This window comes from Pundamilia nyererei, unplaced genomic scaffold, assembly GCF_000239375.1.
Source record: "Pundamilia nyererei isolate P.nyererei 1_Seehausen unplaced genomic scaffold, PunNye1.0 scaffold00012, whole genome shotgun sequence".
Classification (NCBI taxonomy): Eukaryota; Metazoa; Chordata; class Actinopteri; order Cichliformes; family Cichlidae; genus Pundamilia; species Pundamilia nyererei.
Genome location: NW_005187413.1, coordinates 4,697,086 through 4,703,355, shown reverse-complemented (window position 1 = coordinate 4,703,355; position 6,270 = coordinate 4,697,086). Strand labels below are relative to the sequence as shown.

General features: G+C 39.5%; 1 protein-coding gene across 2 annotated transcripts in view; it reads left to right on the top strand.

The window, feature by feature from the left end:
* Nucleotides 1–6,270, top strand: part of foxj3 (forkhead box J3) — a 91,006-nt gene that overhangs the window by 31,201 nt on the left and 53,535 nt on the right. The gene's annotated exons all lie outside the window — the stretch shown is intronic.

The following is a 6,270-nucleotide window of genomic DNA, read 5'->3' as shown; positions in this document are numbered from 1 at the left end:
GTCTTAACAGGTGCCATTTATGGTCCTTATACACACACAAGACGGTAATATTACGTTGAAGCACAGTACGTATTACTACGCGAGGCTCCTCGGTAGCCATAATGCTCCGACAATCCATCAAGTGGTGCAGCTCTGTAGCTTACCAAAGTCGTACTAAAACTTTTTTTTTTTTGACAGATTGCTGAGCGCTGTGTACCGCATTAAATCGGTTCGCGGTCAAGCACAACCAGAATTCATACATAAGGCGCGCTGTCAACTTTTGAGAAAATGAAAGGATTTCAGGCCGTGCATGGCGTTAGCGTGGTTAGCTTGTTAGCGTGGTTAGGTCATTAACACGTTGACGCCGTCCAGCCCCACGCATGGGGCGATGCGCAGTAACTCGTTAACGGAGATTTGCCATGTCCATCTTGTCGCTGCCTGCAGGTGAAGCGATGGGGAAGGAGGGGGAGTTGTGTTTAGTGAAGGAGAGAGGCGAGGTCGAGTAACGTTGCGTAAAGACAAAAGTGGACGAAAGAGAGGCTCCACAACTATAATTATAACGTAACATAGACTATATCGATATAAAGGATATCGTCACATCTTATATCTCATATAAAAATATATCGATATTTAAAAAAAAAAAAACCAAAACGATATATCGCCCAGCGCTAGTATAGAGTCACGTATAAACATGTTTTTACTCATGCAGAGTTAAAATCTCAGCTTTTGCATTGTCCTCAGTAGTTCCTGCAGTGAGCACAGACACAGTGACAGGCGCTGTTTTTTGATACACAGATACTCGAGATGCAGGTTAACACATGCATTTCTTTAGACAAGCATAATAACGGTTTTATTTTTTCTGATTCATTGACCTTGCATTTAAAAAAAAAAAAAAAAAAAAAGAGAGAGAGAGAGAGAGAAATGACGGATGACAAACCTGCTTGCTGTTTCAGTTAGTGTAGTTATTTTTGATTTGCATTGGCTATGGGGTGCATGTCAGTTCTTTAAGTGCGGCTTCCTACTGCAAATCCACAATAGCCTGTTTGTTTGTTTTTTGTTTGTTTGTTTGTTTTTGTTTTGTTTTTTTTGCTTTTCTCTCTGGACAGGAAAAAAAACTGTAATTCAAATAGTAAAACCTATTTAATTCACGTTTTGTTCTGCCTACTTCCCTTTCGTGTGCATGCAGCACTTCTGCTTCAGTTACTAGTTCCCTTTTTGATGAATGTCCTGCCTGTTAGTTTCATTCATTGGCACTGAGGCAATGTGTGACAAGAGCAGAGTGACCTTTTTATAGGATATTTTGTGGGTAGTTTTTCTCAAAACATTACTTCAGTTGTATTTATATAGTGCCAAATCACAACAGTGGTCAGCTCGAGAATTTATTTTATGAGGGAAAGAGACAGTATATTGCAACAGTTTGAATTCCATGCTCGTCTTTCAGGAATCATTAGTATATGTTTGCCAGTTGTTTGAAACTGAGGCTGTAATTGCTATTAAAGCTGGATACTGGACACAGATTGAACTTTTGTATTGTGCATGCAGTCCCAGGTTCAGAACTGTTAAACTAGAGTATAGGTCACAAATTTTAAGCAGAATTGTCACATAGAGATGGTTGCTCAAGGTCCCCTCTTGTGTCATATGTATTGACATATTGTATGAATATAATTATTAGCTTTATGTAAGTAAGACTATTTAATAGGCTGGTTAAGAGTTGTTGGATGAAATTGGACAAGCCAAAGCTGCCATGCAGATTTCCACTGCTGATACCCCACAACCCAAGCCTGTTGCTACTGCTATGACCTCCCATTGCATTATTAATAAATAACATATTAGAGACGAGGCACTGTGTAAAGCTTAAATATAAATGCAATAAAATAACCAAGATTTAGTTTTGTCGTTTCACTGAAGCTTACTGTGTAGTTAGCCAAGCTCTGAGCTGTAATGCACAGTTAAGTTTTTTTTTTTGTTTTTTTTAAACGGAGCGCTCATTTTGTGGTGGTTGTAAATGCTTTTGTGTAAGTATAGGTTCAGGAATGGCTGTTTCGAAATGGCTCTTGTAATGTTTAGATGTTATCTGATGCAAATCAGCCATGTGCTCATGTAGCTTATGCTAATTAGCTATAAGGAGCTATGGTAATTAATACCATTTGCTGCATAACGTGGTTAAGTATGAAACTGTCTATTTTGGAAAGCTACAGTGTATCCCTACATCCGATGTCACAGAAGAAGGTTCCAGACATTGTTTAGCCATCTCAGGAAACACTCTGTACGTACACGCCTGTAATGATGTTAGTATACTTCATGCAGACGTTCACCCATTCATCAACCCTCCTCGCTTTCTAAATTGCGATTAAAGACATGCTTACTGTCACTGTAAAAAATGTTTGAAGTCATTTAAGTGTCATACACAGTATTAATATCACAGCTGAAATATTAATTTCTCTCTGGGCCATGCATTGTTGTGGGGGTACTAAAATTGTAAGTGCTTGCTAAGTGCAGGCATGAATTTTGCAATAGTGGTGATGGGAGTACAGCACTGATTTTATGACGCAGTTGCTGACTGGTGGCTCGGTACATGCTTGCCTAACACGAGTTGACGTAATCTGCTGTGTTACGTTGAGTAATCCCTGGTCGTTACTCAGCTTGTTGCCTCGTTGGGGATTCTTGAATAAAAGATATCTTGGCATATGTATTATAGCCATGCTGTCAGTTTGATTGAGCCACTTCAAACTTAGTAGCTGAGACACCAAACACAATCACTGATTTGCTGTCAGTGCTCTGCTGGCAGCAGGACTGTTGATAAGTCCTGTCAAGAAGTTGGTAAATTAAGATGTTTCAAATACGCCTTCATTTTTTCATTCAGAACTAAATCTGCCATTAATCCCTGGAGGATAAAGAAATGTTTAGTCTTGAATAGAGAATAGATTTGACTGTCCATTTCTCCCTCTCAGCACTCAAAAAATACTCTTGGCACTCCATTCTAAAAACAAATTAAAGTGGAGAGAGGGAGAAAGATGTTTTTCTTTTTTCTTTTTTTTTGTTGGCGATGACAGTGACGGAACCTCATTTTCCTACAGCTAGATCAAAGTCTCTCCATGTGTGTGGCATTGCAGCCTTTTCCCTTTGGCACCTAATGATACAGCCTGAACTCAAAGACCCCTTGGATGCAGACCATTTCCACTTTCTGCTCTGTACCAGGCCTGATGTCATCTAGGTTGTGCCCTCCAAGCCCACCCCCACCGTTCCATGTCCTCTGGCTTTTCTCGTCTTCCCCGCCTCCTCTGCCCACCCCCAAATCTGTTGGTGTATGTAATCAGACAGCCCTCTGTGATGCAGCAGTGGGCTCGGGCACATCCCTGCATTGACTGTCCCACTGCTTGGATAATGAAGGCAGCTGGGAGGCCGTCTTACTGCCTCCTTGTGTTGCGCTTCATCATTCCTGCCACAGCACAAGGTTTTCTAATTAAGTCACCATTTTGGCCCTGCAGATTATGTAGCAGCTGGATCATTAGCGTGGAGGGTCAAATGGCATGTGTCTCCATGTATCGGGCGGAGCACTTTTCATCAACCCTTGTCTCAGTCACCTCACCTCTGCTGGCCAACAGAAGGCTCAGCCTGCTTCCTCCTTGCATGCCCCCTTTATGCTCAGTATTTTGTGAAAACATTTTCATTGCAATGATGCATCATGCTGCAAGTTTATCAGTTACACATAAGTCTCTCTCTTTTTTTCTCTTTTCTTTTAACTTTCTTCTGCTTTTCTGATGGCAACATGCTGTATTTAATAATGCAGGAGGGGCAGACTTGTAGAAATACTTGTACAAAAACACTGATGTATAAGCATGGCTTATTGCCTGACATTTTGTCAACTTTTATTTTGTAGTTGACTTCAGTGTGTGTTTTACTCTGTCTTGGTCCCCTGAAGGTTCTTATCTATATTGAATATTAAGACATGGTCATGTTATCTTGCAACTACTTAGAAATGGGCTAAAAAGACCTATTTGTAGCATTTATGCACCTACAGGACCTTATGACAGCATTGTATCGTAATTTCACATCAGTAACAACAAGTTGAAACCAACAAAACTTTCAGTGACGTATTGTGACGTCAGCATGTTGCATAGCAACAGACTCAAATCAAAGGCCAAACAATACTGTCGCTTGGGCATGTTCTGACAGTCTAAACTAAGTGACAGACTGTAACCTGGGGTTAGTTTCTTTTAATGTAGGCAAAGTATTTCATATTAAATCTTGATTATTTGTGTTGAACAAGCTCTAAACAGTTAGTCAAATAGTGGATCAACAATAAAACAGTGAGAAATTAATTACTTAAAAAAATTTTTATAAGACAAATTGTCGGATATTATAGTTATACCTTGTCATTCATGTGTGCTTTGTGCCTTTTTCAGAACATCTGTGATAGGACAAAAGCATGACACAAGATTAAAGCTAAGTGTGCTGGCCCAGTAGTTAATCAGTTGAGGAAATGCTCCGCAGATTGATTGATTAAAATAATAGTTGCAACCCTACTTAACAGTGTGAACATCAATTAAATGGGCTATTGACTGAACTGAGATCAGTTTAAGAGTACCACATAGTATCTCAAAATGGACGCTGTACTGGCTGCACTTTCAGAGACTGCACGACACTGATGTAAAATCTGTACCGGAGGCCTGTACGGTGTATAATGTGTAGATTAATTTTAAAATCTAATTAGTTTTGTATTTCAGTGGGCTTCTACTCATAGAGGGAAAATTACTGTCAGCAGCCCTGTGAGTCACCTTCAGTTCAGTTACAGGGTGGAGATGCCTTGTATTTATTTGTATGATGAGGAAGAGTTATTCACCATTAGTCTGACTCACCTGTCAGTATAGTCAGTCAGCAAGCCTCTTCATTTATCAGTCTGCTCATGACTGCAGAGGATGGGGGAGAAGTTTCAGTTCTCCTGTGTTGTCTGTGAACAGCCATGATGTAAGTGCTAATGAAGAATAAAAACAACAGATTCAAAATATGTTTGAGTTTCATAAGGCTTGTCTGAACAGCTTGATTTTGATCCATTACCACAGATTCTCGAGGTAACAATATCAAGGAGGGAATCAAGTATCAAAACATCTTTCTAAACTTTTCATTTTCCAGCAGAAAGTGTTTCTATGTTTTCCTTCATGCTCTGTATGTTACAAACATCCAGAGTTTGGGTACACATACCGTGTGTATGGGGGGGGGCTCAAACATAAAAGTAGTTTTTGAAACATTCTGGCATAAATTCAAGGTAACCATAGCTACTTTTCTCTGTCAGATCCATCTTTCTTAGCCCTGAAAATGGGAGTTTTTGATACTCGGAGCATCCTTTATAGGAATTATATCAGTTTAATAGCAGGCAAGAAATGGAATGAATAAAATATTTTAATGCATTTTGTTCAGAAAAACTTGGATTAGAAACTTAACAGCGGCTGATGAAACCTGACCCTGATTATACTAAGGGAAGATTTAAGACCACTGCGCCAATCCATTAATGATCTCCCGCAGCTGGTTTTGGTTTTTCCTTTCTCCGAATTCTGTTTGGATGTGTGGAAATGCCTTCATCATCTGCTCTGCCTGTCTGCACTGATAGCAGATATTGAATTGGCTGCTGGGCACTAGCTAACCCCTACTGTGAGAGATCAATTGAAAGGGACAGCCATATACTGCTTCTCACAAACTGCCGGCCAATTTGGGAATTTCGTACTCTTCCTGATGCATTTCAGATGGTAAGCAGAGCAGCATATAAATTATGTTTTTTGTGTCTGTCTTGCCATGTTTTTTGACTTGCTCATTTAGTAAACGGATATAAAACAAATCTGAGATTTTAAAAGTTCGATGTCAGTAATGGAGTAGATATTTTCAATACTTGTAAAACTGCATTCAGACAAACCGAGGTTCCTTTTTTGTAGCATGTTTTAATAAAAATAATTATTAGTATAACAAGTAAAATTTATTAGTTGTATTTAGCAAAAATACTCATTATTCTCAAATGTGCTTAAAAAGTTTGAAAAATCTGGTTCAGTGGCATCACAAGGGTACACAAACACTATTTTTGAAAGATATTTGACCTGTTAAGTGTTGTCAAGACTGTGTTATTTCCAGCCTGACATGCACTCAAACTCTCACATGCTCTCTCACACTAACAAACACACTTGTGTGAGTGTGCTTAGTCAAGAGAAAAATCCCACAACTCGGTGAGGAGTCCTCATTCTCCCCTCAGCCTGATTGCATTTTCATTCTCTCTCTCTCTCTCTCTCTCTCTCTCTCTCTCTC